A 20,719-nucleotide genomic window follows, 5' to 3' on the forward strand; every position below is an offset into this window, starting at 1 on the left:
CACAACCTAGGCACATGGCCCAGCAGCCACGCTCCTTGGCATTTACCCAAATGAGAAAACCTAAAACCTGGATGTTTTTAACCACTACATTCACAATAGACAAAACTTAATAGGGACCAACATGTTCTTCAGCAGATAAATGGATGAATATACTGTAGCACATCCTGACAGTGTAGATTATTAAGTCCTAAAAGACATAAAAAAAAGTAAATGCACATAACCAAGTGAAAGAAACCAACATGAAAAGCCACATGACATTCTGGAAAAGGCAAATCTATGGACACAGTAGAAAGCCTGGGGGGGCCAGGAGTCAGGGTACAGTGGGATGGATAGAAAGAGAACAGGTGATTTTTAGGGCACTGAAGCTACTCTGCATGATGCTATAAGGGTGAATACTTGTCATCATCAATTCATCAGAGCTCATAGAATATACAGCACCAGATGTGAACCCTTAATGTTAATTATGAACTTTGGGTGATAAGGATGGTTCGTGTGGTTCATGCATTGGAACAAATGGACCACACTGGGGCAGGACGTTGATCCTTTAGGAGTCCGTGCTAGAGTGGGATCATGAAGTATGTGGGAATGCTCTACTTTCTGCTCAACTTCACTGCAACCTTATAACTGCTCTAAGAAAATAAATCATATTTCCCTAAAAATAATTGCACTTCCTTCCAGCTCCAAAATTGTATAAATTTAAATATTTTTAAATAAGAGCATTTCTTATTCATTGATCTTCAAAATCAGTTTTGAAGGTGTCATTTTATTTGAGAGTCAAAACCACATTAAGCATTTTTTAAATCTACTTTAAGTTCTGGGATACATGTGCAGAATGTGCATAGCGATACATAGCGATACATATGCCATGGTGGTTTGCTGCACCTATCAAGCCGTCATCTACGCTAGGTATTTATCCTAATGCTATCCCTCCCCAAAACCCCCACTGCCTGACAGGCGCTGGTGTATGATGTTCCCCTCCCTGTATCCATGTGTTCTCATTGTTCAACTCCCACTTATGACTGAAAACATGTGGTATTTGGTTTTCTGTTCTTGTGTTAGTTTGCTGAGAATGATGATTTCCAGCTTCATCCATGTCCCTGAAAATGACCTGAACTCATCATTTTTTATGGCTGCATAGTATTGAATGGTGTATATGTGCCATATTTTCTTTATCTAGTGTATCACTGAAGAGCTTTTGGTTTGGCTCCAAGTCTTTGCTATTATGAACAGTGCCACAGTAAACATATGTGTACATGTGTGTTTATAGTAGAATGATTTATAATCCTTTGGGTATATACCCAGTAATGGGATTGCTGGGTCAAATGATATTTCTAGTTCTAGATCCTTGAGGAATTGCCACACTGTCTTCCACAAAGGTTGAACTAATTTACACTCCCACCAACAGTGTCAAAGCATGCCTAATTTCTGAACATTCTCTCCAGCATCTGTTGTTTCCTGAAAAATATGGAACGTGTCACGAATTTACATGTCATCCTTGTGCAAGGGCCATGCTAATCTTCTCTGTATCATTCCAGTTTTAGTATATGTGCTGCCCAGACCAACACAAACATTTTCTTTTTTTTTCTTTCTTTCTTTTTTTTTTTTTTTTGAGACGGAGTCTCACTCTGTCCCCCAAGCTGGAGTGCAGTGGCACACTCTCGGCTCACTGCAAACTCTGCCTCCTGGGTTCACGCCATTCTCCTACCTCAGCCTCCTGAGTAGCTGGGACTACAGGTGCCCACCACCACACCCGGCCAATTAATTGCATTTTTAGTAGCTACGGGGTTTCGTTGTGTTAGCCAGTATGGTCTCGATCTCCTGACCTCGTGATCCACCCATCTTGGCCTCCCAAAGTGCTGGGATTGCAGGCGTGAGCCACTGTGCCTGGCCCACAGACATTTTTAAAATATTGCACTACATATTTTAAAATACCAAATTGCCATTATAAGTTAAAATTTCAATATATATATTCAATATGTATAAATGTGTTATATATAAATCACAATATTTATTCTCTATAAACATTTACATAACAGCAGATTTTTGGAGATGTCACTCAATATCACCCTGTTTGCATCAATAAATTACACCAGATGGTCTGAGCAACCAGCAGATGGCACATGAGTCTCATGGGTTGGAAATTTTTATCTCATGATCACTAGAGATGAACTCAGTCCTGCCTCACCCATCGCACCCTCTGCTGGCTGCTGAGGCTCTGCTGTTTGGGGGAATCATGATTAAGTGGTGGTGGCATGTAGAAGTTGAGTCCCATTGCCTGCCCTGGGTTTCTGCTGCCTCCCTGTTATCAGGAATAGAAGGTGAGATTGAAGGGTGAAGAATGCTGGGACTTCTATTAGGATGGGAAAAAAAAGAACAAGATGCATGTATTGAGCTCTTACTGTATGCCAGGCCCCATTCCAAGTCCTGGCCGTGCACCGTCTCATTGGGTCCTACGATAGTCTCATAGGGTGGTGGCATCATCATCTTCATTTTACAGGGAAACTGAGCCTCTTGGCTGTTTCGTGCCCAACAGCACCAGCCCCTGAGTCCTCGGCAGGGTTCTACACTTAGGTGCCCTTTGTGTAGGGTCCCTCAGCACAGGTGCGGTCATTAATTACCCACAGGCACTTGATCATTATCCACCCTCTAAGGATGTGTGATTCCTACTACCATGCACTAGTCTTCCTTCACAGGGAGAAGAAGGAGGAGTTAAGAAAAGGTCTTTCATTGATGTTATAGGTATTATATGCCTACGTAATGTCAGTATTTTGCTAAAAGGGAATTTGGATGTCTTTATTGGCCACAACTACTTTAATTCAGCAAGGGCCGCTACCCACCATGACAGGCATGGGTTAATGATGCCCTGAGGCTCCTGCTCATACAGTGTGGAGCTCCCCTTCCAGGGCAGGGCCACGCCTTGGGCAGTGAAGTGCTTTCCCAGCACAGGTAACAGTCAGGAACTGAGAGCTCTGAATCCACCCATTGAGAGTGAACAGGGTCTTGGCATTGGGACAGAATGAGGGCACCTGAAGGTGCTTAACTTCAGGGGTTGACACTCACTTTACACTTAGAATGCTTCAGGCCCTGTGTGCGTCTCTCATGTGTATTAACCCATTAAATAGGCACAGAGAATAGCAAGAAGGTAATAGATGCACAGAGAGAAGAAAAGAAAAGGAGGGAATTGATCCAAATGATCAAATTCCATTTTGATGGCTTGATTTCCAGGAGCTGAACCTCATCAGTCACAGACAAATCAGTGCCTTATTAGCTCGATCAGTAACTGGACTTTTTTAGGTTTAAATTGTTTAATTGTTAAGCCATGTTAAGCAATTATGGAGGACACCAGACAGTTTCCACTCAGTTTCCCTTTATTTCTGACTGTTACTTTACAACCATCTGTGCAGGGGTAACCCTCTCATGTGTCTCTCCTCCCCGATTCTCACTCTAGCAATTCAGATTCCCATTTCTGATTCTCTGGGACACAGGTCTCTAAAGAGCCCATCCACTCCAAGTCAACTTTTCCCCCAGTCCTGCCCCTCCTGCATCCTCATTCCTTTCCCATTCACACTGAGGAGGCATTTGAAACGATGGGTCTGTGCTCCCTTTAACATGCACTCATGGCCTAGGTTTCAGCTGCGAAATGACCAGAAGAAAGCTTGAAATATATCCACCCTGATGGCAGGCATTCAACAGAGGCAGTGACTGGGCTCCAGGTCATAGGAGGCCCTGATGCCACAGCGAGGGCAGGGGACGGTGCAGAACACAATGATCTTGGGCTGCCTTAAGTCCCTCAGTGTCTTCATCAGCTCAGCCCCAAGTTCAGCAAATCTCCCCCAGCAGAGAGCACCCTGGGTGTCATAACTCTCCAGAGGGGCAGGATACAGCTCCAGGCTTAGCTTGCTCAGCCCGACGGTGTGGCGCAGCAGGTTCTCAAGGGCAGCCATGGAGATGAGGTTCCCACAGAAGCTGAAGGTGCTGAGCTGGGAGCAGCGGCTCAGGACAGGCAGGATGGCGCTGAGTTGGGAATCCATGATACCACAGTCCTCTAAGTCCAGGGTCTGCAGGGTGGCCACAACTTGCTCCAGCAGACCTGTGAGGGGCTCAGGGCTGAAATGGGTCAGTGTGACGCCCCTCAGGTCCAGCTCCTTTAATTGACGGATGCTCGGGCACCAAGAGAGATGCTTCAAGTCCGACTCTGACAGCAGGCAGTCGGTCATAACGACCATCTCCAAGGGGGCCTGGAGACACCTGGGAGAGAACAAGAAGGAGTTAGAGGAGAGAGGTGGGGATGACTTCAGGGTGAGAGATGACGCTCTCCATAACCCAGGGCTGCTCTGCTCATCTGAGGATAGTCAGCACCTGGGGTTTGGGAATGGAGACTCTGTTCCTTCAGTGCAGTCCCAATCGAGGCTCAGTCCTTCACCATCACCGAGGTGACTGGATCAAGTCCATGAACTCTAAGGCTCCCTTTCCTCATCTTTCAGGTAGAAAACCACATCTCTGGGCCACAGGAGCCCGATGGAGACACAGGCATAAATGACAAACCCAGGCAGGATCCTGCAACATCAGCTGGGGTGGCCAGGTTGCAGGGGACCCTGACATGCCTGTACCATCAGCAAACCATCTATCACTTTTACCATTCTTCACTCCTGCTCTTTTCAGATCCAGAGAAAAGGCATCACTCTAAGGCCAAATACGATCACCTCATCTTCTCCTATTGCTAATCTCATTGCTCTGGTGGAGGTGGAAAAGCCCTCAATTCCCCCCAATTCCATTCTGCACTTGGTGGCCACAAATCTGTACCTGTGCCCCTGCGACTACCACAAAGAATGTCTTCCAAACACCAAGGAGGGGACGAGGTGGCCAGTGGCCCATTAATTTCTATGCATTGCTCCACTGAAACTCAGGATTACTGGGATCTGTCACTCAGGATCCTGAAAGCTAAGCTCCACCTTTTTGAGGGAAATTTTTTTGCTACTTACCACCCAAAAACAATGAGAATGACTGTCCTGTGGCCCCACACAGCCTGCATTCTCAGTTTACACAATTAGCATGCTTGGGGAAGACTAAAGTGACTCCCTAAAATCAATGCCATTTGTTTTTATTTTGAAAAATTATAAGAGAAACTATAAAAGCAGTGTGGCAGTATTCTAGAGCACTTGGAAGGTGCGGATGGAAACACTAAGTCTCAGATGAAGGATCCAATACACATCCCTTCCACATACTCACAATCACCCACTTAGGGACAGAGTCTAAGGGCAGAGATAAATCCCATGTTCAGAACAAGACTCGAGAAAATCACAATATCACCAAGTGTGTGAACTCTAGCTGAAGGGCACAGAAACCAGTAACTTCACATGTCAAGACATAAAAATTCATCCAACTGTAAATTTTTAATATCTTTTTTAAAAAACTGCTTCAATAAGAATTTTGAAATGAGAAAAATGAAGCAGAAATCAAAATTTGAGGGATGAAGTCAAAACTATATTTAGAGGAAAAATCAAAACCTACATCTGTTTAATTGAAAAAACAGACAGGAAATTCTCTGTGCCACTTTGGGCTGCGTGTCACCATCCCTGACTGGCTGGCTGCAGATCAGATGGGCATGTTCCTAAGGAGGTGGCGACTTACCAGATCTGGACTCAGTTTGCAGGGTGCTGGGATCTCTCAGAGAATCAAGCAGTAGTTCCAGGCACCAGGGCTTTGGGTCTCTCCTGTGCAAACTCAGGAGCTTTTATTGATGTTTCTAACCACACCCTCCCCTTCTCAATCACCAGCTTCCAATCAGAAAGTGATACGTGATTAGATTCTGAAGTTCCACCTAGTTAATCCTGATTGAGTTTCACACTTTCTTCTGATTCATTGATTAAATTAGATGTGCATTTATGAAAGTGAAAGAATAAATAACAGGGTGAAAGTCCAAAACTCATTAATTCATTTATTCCCCAAACACTGATGAAGTTTGACTAATATGTGACCTTCATAGTGACATGGAAGGTTTAATCTGTTCCTGGCATTAGAAAGAAAAAACAAAACCTGATGATATCTTTATGGAAAAATCTGTGGCCACATCAAAATTATCAACACGTTTCATTAAGACAGTTAAAACAGCTTTAAAAAGACAGTGATGTCCACCCTAAGAAAATGGATTAAAAAGCTCCTTTATCCAATGGTCACCTGGGTTTTATGTTTTATAACAGGGCAGGTCATATGTGGGTTCAGGTTGAAAAGGGAACCACGGAGGGTGTGATTGATCACAAGACTAAGGTCAAGGCTTCACTGCAGGAAATCAGGACAGAATGACAAAGTGAGGTGGGGGCTGGGCAGGATGGGACCGGGTGTTCTAATAGAATCCTGGAAAGGAACCAAGACAGCATAAAACATGGTGGGTATTTTGTGGGCATCTCCACAGAAGGATTGAAAGACTCTGTCTAGATTGAGTTTAAAAATTAAAAAGGGAATAATTACAAAAGAGACAGTGCAGACTCTTCAAACACGACATTGTCTTTAAGGGCAGAGGAGGCAGATACAGTCTTGGCCTCTACTACAAGGGAAAGCGTGTTTACTCCCAAAAATGATGGGCTCGCCTCAGAAAATCAGCCTGGGAAGATGGAATCTGAGAATGTGAGCTGGGGCAGATGCCACAGGAAGGAAGGAAGGAAGGAAGGAAGGAAGTGAGGGAGGGAGGAAGGGAGGGAGGGAGGGAGGGAGGGAGGGAGGGAGGGAGGGAGGGAGGGAGGGAGGGAAGGAAATGAAAGAAAGAAAGAAAGAAAGAAAGGAAGGAAGGAAGGAAGAAAGAAAAGAAAGAAAGAAAGAAAGAAAGAAAGAAAGAAAGAAAGAAAGAAAGAAAGAAAGAAAGAACGGAAGGAAGGAAGAGAGAGAAACTCAGCCTTCCTGTCTTTAAGAACGGTGCACACATCCGGTTGTATTGTGTGCAAATGTACAATACATTTCCCCAACAAAACCTGGAAGCTCTATTTCATGTTAAAAGATCTGCTAAGTTCAGGGATGGCTCCCATCCTAAGCAGGATCACACAGTCATTCTTCTGCTATTTTAGGGCACAAAGTAGCAAGAACGTCCCCCGCCTCCAGAAAGTCCTCCAGGCCTTTCTCTCACATTCCATATGAAACCCAAACAGCTCGGAGATGCCACTGGCTTCCAAAACTGCAGTACTTTGAAGGATGTTCTCCATCATGGAATATTTCTGTAAATGTTCTTTCTCCACATTTCTGACCTCACTATCAATGCCCTGCTATGTGTGCAATCGAGTTAAACTGAAACGTGCTCAGTGCGGCTTCTACTTCACCTGCCCTCACTTTGTGAGCCTGAGGCTGAGGGTGAGCTCAGCACCAAAGGTGATCCTGAGTGTCTCTGTTGATTGAGCATGCACAAGGCACAGCAGGGACTGGTACCATTCATCCGAGATCTCAGCTCTCCCTCACGAGGAATCTAAGGCATGTTGCTATATTCCCCATTTTTAAAGTGGTGACCCTGAGACTTGGCTAGGGAGAGGAACCTGCCCGTGTTCAGGCAGCAAATGATGGACAGACCCCTCAGGTGAGGGGCTTAGAGGATCCCCTAAGGATTTCAATAATCTAAATGTTGAAAAGAACTGATTGACAAACTTTCCCTTCCTGCCCAATTCAGAAGGTCCAGCACCATCCCCAGGACCCCATTGAGAATCCCGCACATGGGGGCATTTCTACCATGTCCTGTCACCTGTTCTTCTCAAGGTGCTCATCTGCTGTCAAACTCAGAGCAGCCTTCAGAGCCCCTCTGAGAAGATGACCTGACCCCTTCTCCACTCACAGAATCTCCACCAGAATACCAAAGCTCCCCCAGGCCCTTGCTGAGGGTCACTAGAATATTTCTGAGCTTCTGTTTCCATCCTCCAGCCTGAGCTGTCAAGGCAGGTATCTCTTTATGCATCCTGGATACCTCAGCCCAAATCTCCTGAACAACAGAACATGGCCACAATGCTGGGAGACCCTCACCCCAGAGCAGTCATTGAGGAATTCTCCCAAAATTCTATTGAGCTATTTTGGTGAACATGAGAAGCCATAAAGCAGGGAGTTCCTCAGCTGCTGCTCTGGCCCTAAAGAGGCCCCCTGGGACCGGACTGCTGGAGGGTGACCCTGCCTGGCACGCAGAAGGAGACCTGAGTCCTCTGGTCTTCCTATGGGTGCCAGGCTGAGAAGAGGTCCTGGGAAATGTCCCGGTGCAGGGGCCATCCCTTCCCAGGCTCCCCTGGCTCAGCCTTAGAGCTGACAAGGCTGCACCTGGAATGCAGTCAGTCTGTTTCTGTCCAAGTCAGGTCTCTTCTTAGCCTGAGCTGTTCACCCTCTCTGCATTTCTAAGAGTCAAACTCCCTGTTCTGGCCCTGTTGCCCTTCTCTGGTCCTCAACCAGGTCTGATTCCAGGTCAGATTCATGAATATCATGAGCTAAAATAGGGGCTTCCTCTCTTCCTTCCTCCAATCAAGTCTGAGGACAAGGTCACCCTGAAAGCAGACACTTGATGCTGAGGGAGGTGCTCAGAGCCTGGGGTGGGAGGAGGTCTGCACCCTCACTCCAGGCTGGACGGAGCCAGAGGGACTGAAAGTAGGAACGGGGCCAAGAAGGGGAGTGACCAGAGGAGCTGATGGGGCTGAAATAAAGGGGAAGGAGGGAGGTGGCAGCAGAGCAGGCAGCCAGGTTCTCTGGCTCTCATAGAGCTGTGTCTCTGAAAGGCAGGGACTTGTGTCTGAGACCCTGGGGCACTGGGGCTTGGACTTGGGTCTGTGAGTTCCCAAGACACTTTATGTGCCCTGGTCTGCATGAGATTTTAGTGGCTGCCCCATCCTGCCCCAGGGGCACAGAGTCAGGAGAGTGGGGATTCCCAGGAGAGGAAGAGCGGGTGGCGAGTGTCCATCCTGGATCCAAAGACAAGCAGCAGGTCAGAGGGAAGCAGCTGTGGCTTGAGGCCAAGGAAAGGATTCTGTTTGGAAATCGTGCAGCTCCATCTTTTCACTGGTCAGAGCCTTATGGGACAGTGAGGACTGGGCTTTTCAGGAGGGAATGAAAGAGAATGGGGTCTGGCTCAGAGTCCCTGACATCCAAGTTATTCCAAACCTCCTCTGACAAGCAAAGGGAAAATCATGGAGGATGGAAGTCAAACCAAGGCTCATCTGGCTGCCCAGAGCTTTCCAGTGGATCCAGAGAGGGCACAATGATCCTCAGTCAGAAAAATCCTCCAATGTCCAGCACTGAGACCCAACAAGAGTGCCTGGAGGGGACTCTCTGTGACACGTCTGAAGAGAAGATTCTGGCACATGTGACTCCTCCCACACCCTCTGCCTCCCCCTGACTCCTCTCCCCTTGATTCATTCAAAGACCTTCACTGAGCACCTGGGATTGCTTCCTGCAATTCCAGGTGCTACCAGGGAAGATGAATAAAATGCAAGGAAGCTGGAAAATGAACTCAGCAGAGGACACCAGGCTCAGCACTGCAGTCCCGGTCAGAAAAATGTCTGTGCAGGCTGCGCGGTGCAGAGCGATCATAATAACCCATGGGGATAATCACAGGTGTCCCAAATCCTTTAATCACTTTTTGTTGGAATATGAAGAGGTCTCTCACTGCTGAATATAAATATACAGGGAAGTGAAAAACATTAGTAAAACGAACATTTACTAAGTGCAATGTGACTCAAAACACTGAGAAGCCAAGGGTTTTATTTCTTTGAAACAACTTGCCAAGGCAGTTTGAACAGTGATCATCTTGCTCCTGGGCTCAGCACCGCAGAGGCAGCTGGTGTCTTCTCCACCTGGGAGAGTTGTCCTGCTTTTTTTTAAGTTGGGATAGGCCAGTGAGTCGGGAAGTTTGTTCATCTTGGGCTTGGGGTACAGGAGGATTTGGTGGGGTGCCTGTGGCCACTCCACTGCCCTCTGGGATTAGGAGGAGACAGTGGGGTCAGGACTCACCCCCTGGCCTGTGCTTCAGGTGATCCCTCTCCGTCCTGTGGATGTGGGGTTGGGAGCAGGTTTGGGGTCCTCGCCTAACCCCATTGGCTCTTCTTGGGAAGATGAATTTATGGGGCACCTGCAGGTGGCCACGTGTGGGAAGGAATCTCAGAACTTACATGGATCCATGCAAATGAGGCTTCCTTCAGGCAGACACAGGAACTCTGAGCCTCCCTGATGCTGCAGGCACCTGGGTTTGGGGACCGTCTTGGAGACAAATGCATGGAGCGTCCCAGCAAGTTTCCCTGTCTCCCAGCTCCTCCCTGGGCTTCTGCATCTGGGAGTCAGGGCCGGATCAAGAGAAGCCCTGCGGGGAGTGGGAAGGACATAGGATTCTCAGGGTCTCAAGTTCAGCTTTTAACATTATCCTCAAAGGTGGGGTTTTTCCCAGAGGCCTCCTTTCCACAGATCCCATGCCTTCTTGCTGGACTCACGGGAAACTTGCCCTGCTAGAGACATGGGATATTTTACTTGTCTCTGCCATGGAGCCATGCTGGAGAGCTGTGACTTCCTAGCTGACCACACACACACATAAACATGTAAACACCATGAGGTCATTGTAGGGATGCCCACTGGGCCTGCGGTTCTCGATAGCACCCAGTTCATAAAAGCCTCCCTTCCACTCACCTGGGGCCTGGAGTCATTGGCCTCCTCCTGTCTCATTGATCCAGCATTTGGCCTTGACTGGCCAGTGACTCAGACCCCAGCAAGAAGGACAAAATGACTAGTTCACGTGCTTTAGGGGAAACACAGAGAGAATGAGAAGACCAGTGTCTGAAGTGGCAGGTTGTGAATTGGCTCAGGGAGATGAGACTGGAGAGGTGCAGCCAGGGGCAAGGGTGACTCAGGGGTCATTGGCAGTTTGGGGTTAGGGTTGTGAGGCCACTTGAAGCCTATTTTCCACATCCCCGAGGTGGCTGAGAGGACCGTGTTCCCTGGGGGGATAACCAGAGGGCAGGGACATGCATCAGAAGATTCTTGCACTGTCCAGACAGGAGGTCCTGGTGTCCACTTGAGTGGCCATGGACAGCATGGGGACGTCCTGGAGGCAGAGTCAGCAGGACTTGCTCTTAATTCTTCCTGGGGTGGATGTGAAGCTTGTGTCCTGGCAGAGGGAGTGGCTGGCACAGGAGAGGACTCTGCCTTAGGGCTGAGTTATCCCCTGTGGCCTCAACTGTTTTCCTGATTATGCCTGTTGTCTTTGAATGTCAACAAAAGTAGCCAACATTTATGGAGGGTTTATTATGCCCCATGCTTTGGGCTCAGCATTTTTACCTGAAGATTGAGATTATCCTTCTACACATTTGATGGAGAAAGAGACAGATTCAAAGAGAGAGGGAGAAATTTTCAAGGCCAGACAGCCTGTAAGTGGTGGGACTGGAATGACGGAATGCCTGTTTGTCAACATCTTTGGCGGTGACATGATACTGTCCCAGTCCCTGAAATCTGCTGCTCATTTTCATCCTTTCAAATAAAACTCCACAGTCAGAGGCTTGTGCAAGAGTTGGGGTCCAGAGCATCAGGTGTAATGTTTGCTATGTTTATATTCACTGCCAAATCTGTTATTCCAAAGAAATTTTACTAGTGAAATAGAAATACGTTGTCTGACAGCATTACCCCCTGTGATATGGTTTGGATCGAACCATTGCTCTCCAGCCTGGCAACAGAGTGAGACTCCATCTCCAAAAAAAATGCAATTAATTATAACAACACGTCCATTCACTCTCCAAAGTGTCTGGGACTGGACAATTAATTGTCAGGCCCTCTTCTGTAGCACCATACACTAGAGCATATACGTGGATTAAAATAAATACTCACACAAAATGCAAGTATATATTCTTTTTTCATTATTATTATACTTTAAGTTTTAGGGTACATGTGCACAACGTGCAGGTTTGTTACATATGTATACATGTGCCATGTTGGTGTGTGGCACCCATTAACTCATCATTTAGCATTAGGTATATCTCCTATTGCTATCCCTCCCCCCTCCCCCCACCCCACAACAGTCCCCGGCGTGTGATGTTCCCCTTCGTGTGTCCATGTGTTCTTATTGTTCAATTCTCACCTACGAGTGAGAACACCTATGAGTTTTCTTCTAGGGTTTTTATGGTTTGAGGTCTAACATGTAAGTCTTTAATCCAGCTTGAATTAATTTTTCTATAAGGTGTAAGGAAGGGATCCAGTTTCAGCTTTCTACTTATGGCTAGCCAGTTTTCCCAGCACCATTTATTAAATAGGGAATTGTTTCCCCATTTCTTGTTTTTGTCAAGTTTGTCAAAGATCAGATAGTTGTAGATATGCGGCATTATTTCTGAGGGCTCTGTTCTGTTCCGTTGGTCTATATCTCTGTTTTGGTACCAGTACCATGCTGTTTTTGTTACTGTAGCCTTGTAGTATAGTTTGAAGTCAGGTAGCATGATGCCTCCAGCTTTATTCTTTTGGCTTAGGATTGACTTGGCAATGCGGGCTCTTTTTTGGTTCTATATGAACTTTAAAGTAGTTTTTTCCAATTCTGCGAAGAAAGTCATTGGTAGCTTGATGGGGATGCCATTGAATCTATAAATTACCTTGGGCAGCATGGCCATTTTCACCATATTGGTTCTTCCTACCCATGAGCATGGAATATTCTTCCATTTGTTTGTATCCTCTTTTATTTCATTGAGCAGTGGTTTGTAGTTCTCCTTGAAGAGGTCCTTCACATCCCTTGTAAGTTGGATTCCTAGGTATTTTATTCTCTTTGAAGCAATTGTGAATGGGAGTTCACTCATGATTTGACTCTCCGTTTGTCTGTTAGTGGTGTATAAGAATGCTTGTGATTTTTGCACATTGATTTTGTATCCTGAGACTTTGCTGAAGTTGCTTATCAGCTTAAGGAGATTTTGGGCTGAGACGATGGGGTTTTCTAGATATACAATCATGTCATCTGCAAACAGGGACAATTTGACTTCCTCTTTTCCTAATTGAATTCCCTTTATTTCCTTCTCCTGCCTGATTGCCCTGGCCAGAACTTCCAACACTATGTTAAATAGGAGTGGTGAGAGAGGGCATCCCTGTCTTGTGCCAGTTTTCAAAGGGAATGCTTCCAGTTTTTGTCCATTCAGTATGATATTGGCTGTGGGTTTGTCATAGATAGCTCTTATTATTTTGAGATACGCCCCATCAATACTTAATTGATTGAGAGTTTTTAGCATGAAGGGTTGTTGAATTTTGTCAAAGGCCTTTTCTGCATCTATTGAGATAATCATGTGGTTTTTGTCTTTGGTTCTGCTTATATGCTGGATTATGTTTATTGATTTTCATATGTTGAACCAGCCTTGCATCCCAGGGATGAAGCCCACTTGATCATGGTGGATAAGCTTTTTGATGTGTTGCTGGATTCAGTTTGCCAGTATTTTATTGAGGATTTTTGCATCAATGTTCATCAAGGATATTGGTCTAAAATTCTATTTTTTGTTGTGTCTCTGCCAGGCTTTGGTATCAGGATGATGCTGGCCTCATAAAATGAGTTATGGAGGATTCCCTCTTTTTCTATTAAGTGGAATAGTTTCAGAAGGAATGGTACCAGCTCCTCCTTGTACCTCTGGTAGAATTCGGCTGTGAATCCATCTGGTCCTGGACTTTTTTTGGTTGGTAAGCTATTAATTATTGCCTCAATTTCAGAGCCTGTTATTGGTCTGTTCAGAGATTCAACTTCTTCCTGGTTTAGTCTTGGGAGGGTGTGTATGTCAAGGAGTTTATCCATTTCTTCTAGATTTTCTTGTTTATTTGCGTAGAGGTGTTTATAGTATTCTCTGATGGTAGCTTGTATTTCTGTGGGATCAATGGTGATATCCCCTTTGTCATTTTTTATTGCATCTATTTGATTCCTCTCTCTTTTCTTCTTTATTAGTCTTACTAGCAGTCTATTAATTTTGTTGATCTTTTCAAAAAACCAGTTCCTGGATTCATTGATTTTTTGAAGGGTTTTTTGTGTCTCTATTTCCTTCAGTTCTGCTCTGATCTTAGTTATTTCTTGCCTTCTGCTAGCTTTTGAATGTGTTTGCTCTTGCTTCTCTAGTTCTTTTAATTGTGATGTTAGGTTGTCAATTTTAGATCTTTCCTGCTTTCTCTTGTGGGCATTTAGTGCTATAAATTGCCCTCTACACACTGCTTTGAATGTGTCCCAGAGATTCTGGTATGTTGTGTCTTTGTTCTCATTGGTTTCAAAGAACATCTTTATTTCTGCCTTCATTTCGTTATGTACCCAGTAGTCACTCAGGAGCAGATTGTTCAGTTTCCATGTAGTTGAGCAGTTTTGAGTGAGTTTCTTAATCCTGAGTTCTAGTTTGATTGCACTGTGTTCTGAGAGACAGTTTGTTATAATTTCTGTTCCTTTACATTTGCTGAGGAGTGCTTTACTCCCAACTATGTGGTCAATTTTGGAATAGGTGTGGCGTGGTGCTGAAAAGAATGTACATTCTGTTGATTTGGGGTGGAGAGTTCTGTAGATGGCTATTAGGTCTGCTTGGTGCTGAACTGAGTTCAATTCCTGGATATCCTTGTTAACTTTCTGTCTCATTGATCTGTCTAATGTTGACAGTGGGGTGTTAAAGTCTCCCGTTATTATTGTGTGGGAGTCTAAGTCTCTTTGTAGGTCACTAAGTACTTGCTTTATGAATCTGGGTGGGGCAACCCGCTCGGGTCCCCTTCCACAGTGTGGAGGCTCTGTTCTTTCGCTCTTTGCAATAAATCTTGCTACTGCTCAAAAAAAAAAAAAAAAAGTATGAATCTGGGTGCTTCTGTATTGGGTGCATATATATTTAGGATAGTTAGCTCTTCTTGTTGAATGGATCCCTTTACCATTATGTAATGGCCTTCTTTGTCTCTTTTGATCTTTGTTGGTTTAAAGTCTGTTTTATCAGAGACTAGGATTGCAACCCCTGCCTTTTTTTGTTTTCCATTTGCTTGGTAGATCTTCCTCCATCCCTTTATTTTGAGCCTATGTGTGTCTCTGCACGTGAGATGGGTTTCCTGAATACAGCACACTGATGGGTCTTGACTCTTTATCCAATTTGCCAGTCTGTGTCTTTTAATTGGAGCATTTAGCCCATTTATATTTAAGGTTAGTATTGTTATGTGTGAATTTGTTCCTGTCATTATGATGTTAGCTGGTTATTTTGCTCGTTGGTTGATGCAGTTTCTTCCTAGCCTTGATGGTCTTTACAATGTGGCATGTTTTTGCAGTGGCTGGTACTGGTTGTTCCTTTCCACGTATAGTGCTTCCTTCAGGAGCTCTTTTAGGGCAGGCCTGGTGGTGACAAAAATCTCTCAGCATTTGCTTGTCTGTAAAGTATTTTATTTCTCCTTCACTTATGAAGCTTAGTTTGGCTGGATATGAAATTCGGGGTTGAAAATACTTTTCTTTAAGAATGTTGAATATTGGCCTCCACTCTCTTCTGGCTTGTAGAGTTTCTGCCAAGAGATCAGCTGATAGTCTGATGGGCTTCCCTTTGTGGGTAACCCAACCTTTCTCTCTGGCTGCCCTTAACATTTTTTCCTTCATTTCAACTTTGGTGAATCTGACAATTATGTGTCTTGGAGTTGCTCTTCTCGAGGAGTATCTTTGTGGCATTCTGTGGATTTCCTGAATTTGAATGTTGGCCTGCCTTGCTAGATTGGGGAAGTTCTCCTGGATAATATCCTGCAGAGTGTTTTCCAGCTTGGTTCCAGTCTCGCCACCACTTTCTGGTACACCAGTCAGACATAGATTTGGTCTTTCCACATAGTCCCATATTTCTTGGAGGCTTTGTTTTTTTCTTTTTATTCTTTTTTCTTTAAACTTCTCTTCACACTTCATTTCATTCATTTCATCTTCCATCGCTGATACCCTTTCTTCCAGTTGATTGCATAGGTTAATGAGGCTTGTGCATTCATCATATAATTCTCATGCTATGGTTTTCAGCTCCATCAGGTCCTTTAAGAACTTCTCTTCATTGGTTATTCTAGTTATCCATTTGTCTAATTTTTTCCCAAAGTTTCTAACTTCTTTGCCATTGGTTCGAACTTCCTCCTTTAGCTCGGAGTAGTTCGATCTTCTGAAGTCTTCTTCTCTCAAATCATCAAAGTCATTCTCCATCCAGCTTTGTTCTATTGCTGGTGAGGAGCTGCGTTCCTTTGGAGGAGGAGAGGCACTCTGAATTTTAGAGTTTCCAGTTTTTCTGCTCTTTTTTTTGCCCATCTCTGTGGTTTTATCTACCTTCGGTCTTTGATGATGGTGATGTACAGATGGGTTTTTGGTGTGGATGTCGTTTCTGTTTGTTAGTTTTCCTTCTAACAGTCAGGACTCTTATCTGCAGTTCTGTTGGAGTTTGCTGGAGGTCCACTCCAGACCCTGTTTGCCTGGGTATCAGCAGCAGAGGCTGCAGAACAGTGGATATTGGTGAACCACAAATGCTGCTGTCTGATCGTTCGTCTGGAAGTTTTGTCTCAGAGGAGTACCCAGGTGTGTGAGGTGTCAGTCTGCCCCTACTTGGTGGTGCCTCCCAGTTAGGGTACTCGGGGGTCAGGGACCCACTTGAGGAGGGAGTCTGCCCGTTCTCAGATCTCAAGCTGCATGCTGGGAGAACCACTACTCTCTTCAAAGCTGTCAGACAGGGACATTTAAGTCTGCAGAGGTTATTGCTTTCTTTTGTTTGTCTGTGCCCTGCCCCCAGAGGTGGAGTCTACAGAGGCAAACAGGCCTCCTTGAGCTGTGGTGGGCTCCACCCAGTTCCAGCTTCCGGGCTGCTTTGTTTACCTACTCAAGCCTCGGCAATGGTGGGGGCCCCTCCCCCAGCCTCGCTGCCACCTTGCAGTTTGATCTCAGGCTGCTGTGCTAGCAATGAGCAAGGCTCCGTGGGCATAGGACCCTCCAAGCCATGTGTGGGATATAATCTCCTGGTGTGCAGTTGTTACGCCCATTAGAAAAGCGCAGTATTAGGGTGGGAGTGACCTGATTTTCCAGGTGCCATCTGTAACCCCTTTCTTTGACTAGGAAAGGGAATTCCCTGACCCCTTGTGCTTCCCAGGTGAGGCGATGCCTCGCCCTGCTTCAGCTCACGCACGGTGCACTGCACCCACTGTCCTGCACCCACTGTCTGGCACTCTCCAGTGAGTTGAACCTGGTACCTCAGTTGGAAATGTAGAAATCACCCGTCTTCTGCATCACTTATGCTGGGAGCTGTAGACTGGAGTTGTTCCTCTTCGGCCATCTTAAGTATATATTCTAAATCCTTGCTATATACTTATATTCTAAGAGGTCACATGCAAATTCAAGGCTAGGTCAAAGAGTAGAGTGGCTATCTATGGAAAGGGGAGTGGAAGTGAATCATGGTAATAAAAATTAAGTATAGATATATATAGGAATAGATAGACATACACACATATAGCTGCAAGAAAGGGGAATGTCATGGACCAATGATGACAGCGAGCCATATAAAAAGGGTACAATTCTTATGATTATGTGTCTGTTTTCAGGATGGGTTGTAGCTTACCTTTTTAGAAAGGCTGATGCCACAGCCATAGTGAATAAATGATTATAAAATGTGTTTCCTTTCTGGGGCGTCTCTGGAGAAATCTCCAGTGGTAGGAGAACTCCGTTTACTGGGCGGGTGATCACACAGATAAGGTTTTTCAGATCCAACAGCACTACCATTAACTTCATTATCCTTGGTATCCTACAAAGGTCGAGTGAAGAAATGGTATCTTGAAACTAAAATTAGCTAAACTAACAAAGGAGACTGGGTTAATTTTTTTTTTTTTTTTTGAGACACAGTCTCTGTTACCCAGGCTGGAGTTCAGTGGTGCTATCTCAGCTCACTGCAACCTCTGCCTCCTGGGTTCAAGTGATTCTCATGCATTAGCCTCCCAAGTAGCTGGGATTAGAGGTATACCACCACACCCAGCTAATTTTTGTATTTTTAGTAAATAATGGGGTTTCACCATGTTGCCCAGGCTGGTCAACTCCTGGCTTCAAGTGTTCCGCCAGCCTCAGCTTCCCAAAGTGCTGAGATTACAGGTGTGAGCCATCATGTCCAGCAAGACTGGATTACTTTAATGAAATTTTTACCACCCCCTATGGGAAAACACAGCCAGATCCCCCATAAGGTATTTTATTTTTACCAACTGCAATCAGAAACACTGATAATTAAGTATTTACTGGAGAACCTATGCCTTTGATAATAGAACCTCATGTATCCCCTGCACTTTTTAGCTCTGATCATGTAACCAGAGGATCAACTCCAACAGATTAGTCATTGCTTAAGTTGTTACAGGTGATGACGCAAAGCCCAAATTGCTCAGGCATGTCCGATGGGAAAAAGGTTTAACCTCTTAACTATTAACACAGCCAGGCAGACTGTTTGAATTGGCATCATCTGAAACCAGTTGGAAAGATGATGCAAGCTTGCTGCACCATCCCCAGATTGGGGAGACAGGTTTAGAACTTGTCTCCTATCTGCTTGTCAGTTAACTCTTTTTTATTTTTATTTTTATTTTTTTCTTTGAGACAGAGTCTTGCTCTGTTGCCCAGGCTGGAGTGCAGTGGCATGATCTCAGCTCACTGCAACATTGGCCTTCTGGGTTCAAGTGATTCTCCTGCCTCAGCCTCCCCAGTAGCTGGGATTACAGGCATGCACCACCATGCCCAGCTAATTTTTGTATTTTTAATAGAGAGGGAGTTTCACCATATTGGTCAGGCTGATCTGGAGCTCCTGACCTTGTGATCCGCCCACCTTGGCCTCCTAAAGTGCTGGGATTACAGGTATAAGCCACTATGCCCAGCCCAGTTAACTCTTAATAAATTTTTTTTCCCAAAATGGAGGCTTGCTCTGTCACCCAGGCTGGAGTGCAGAGGTGCAATCTCGGTTCACTGCAACCTCTGCCTCACAGGAACAAGCGATTCTTCTGCCTCAGCCTCCTAAGTAGCTGGGATTACAGGCATGGGTCATCACACCCAGCTAATTTGTGTATTTTTCATAGAGACAGGGTTTCATCATATTGGCCAGGCTGGACTCGAACCCCTGACCTTGTGATCCGCCTGCCTTGGCCTCCTAAAGTGCTGCAAATATAGGTGTCAGCCACCATGCCCAGCCTTTTTTGCTTTTCTATGCGCTTAGGAGAGTGAGCCCATCGTTCAGTAACAATATGACTCAGTACCGCAAGACCTTTCAAAGCCTATTTCCAGTTGGTGAAGGAGGGTTTTGATGATCACTGGACCTTCATGCCCTACCATTTGGAGACTTCATCTTTTATTTTTTTATTATTTTTTTTAATTGATCATTCTTGGGTGTTTCTCGCAGAGGGGGATTTGGCAGGGTCATAGGACAATAGTGGAGGGAAGGTCAGCAGATAAACAAGTGAACAAAGGTCTCTGGTTTTCCTAGGCAGAGGACCCTGCAGCCTTCCGCAGTGTTTGTGTCCCTGGGTACTTGAGATTAGGGAGTGGTGATGACTCTTAACGAGCATGCTGCCTTCAAGCATCTGTTTAACAAAGCACATCTTGCACTGCCCTTAATCCATTTAACCCTGAGTGGACACCGCACATGCCCCAGAGAGCACAGGGCTGGGGGCAAGGTCACAGTTCAACAGCATCCCAAGGCAGAAGAACCCCTCCCAGTACAGAACAAAATGAAGTCTCCTATGTCTACTTCTTTCTACACAGACACAGCAACAATCTGATTTCTCTATCTTTTCCCCACCTTTCCCCCTTTTCTATTCCACAAAACCGCCATCGTCATCATGGCCCGTTCTCCATGAGCTGTTGGGTACACCTCCCAGACAGGGTGGTGGCCGGGCAGAGGGGCTCCTCACTTCCCAGAAGGGGCGGCCGGGCAGAGGTGCCCCCCACCTCCCTCTCGGACTGGGCGGCTGGCCGGGCAGGGGCTGAACCCCCGCCTCCCTCCCGGACGGGGTGGCTGCCGGGTGGAGACGCTCCTCAATTCCCAGACGGGGTGGCTGCCGGGCGGAGGGGCTTCTCACTTCACAGACAGGGCGGCTGCCAGGCGGAGGGGCTCCTCACTTCTCAGATGGGGCGGCTGCCGGGCAGAGGGGCTCCTCACTTCCCAGATGGGGGCGGCTGGGCAGAGACAATCCTCACCTCCCAGACGGGGTGGCGGTGGGGCAGAGGCGCTCCCCACATCTCAGACGATGGGCGGCTGAGCAGAGACACTCCTCACTTCCTAGACGGGATGGTGGCTGGGCAGAGGGGCTCCTCACATCCCAGACGATGGGCAGCGAGGCAGAGACGCTCCTCACTTCCCGGACGGGGTGGCGGCCGGGCTGAGGCTACAATCTCGGCACTTTGGGAGGCCAAGGCAGGCGGCTGGGAGGTGGAGGTTGTAGGTAGCCGAGATCACGCCACTGCACTCCAGCCTGGGCAACATTGAGCACTGAGTGAACGAGACTCCGTCTGCAATCCTGGCACCTCAGGAGGCCAAGGCTGCCAGATCACTCGCGGTTAGGAGCTGGAGACCAGCCCGGCCAACACAGCGAAACCCCGTCTCCACCAAAAAAGTATGAAAACCAGTCAGGCTTGGCGGCACGCGCCTGCAATCGCAGGCACTCGGCAGGCTGAGGCAGGAGAATCAGGCAGGGAGGTTGCAGTGAGACGAGATGGCAGCAGTACAGTCCAGCTTCAGCTCGGCATCAGAGGGAGACCGTGGAAAGAGAGGGAGACCGTGGGGAGAGGGAGAGGGAGAGG

General features: G+C 46.3%; 1 non-coding gene across 1 annotated transcript; it reads right to left on the minus strand.

Annotated features, from left to right (window-relative positions):
• Nucleotides 1-1,458: 1,458 nt before the first annotated feature.
• Nucleotides 1,459-1,565, minus strand: LOC117978310 (U6 spliceosomal RNA). Its single transcript, XR_004669177.3, has one exon. It is a non-coding gene; the product is annotated as a U6 spliceosomal RNA (small nuclear RNA).
• Nucleotides 1,566-20,719: the final 19,154 nt, after the last annotated feature.

The sequence above is a fragment of the Pan paniscus genome, chromosome 1 (assembly GCF_029289425.2).
Source record: "Pan paniscus chromosome 1, NHGRI_mPanPan1-v2.0_pri, whole genome shotgun sequence".
NCBI classification, from domain to species: Eukaryota; Metazoa; Chordata; class Mammalia; order Primates; family Hominidae; genus Pan; species Pan paniscus.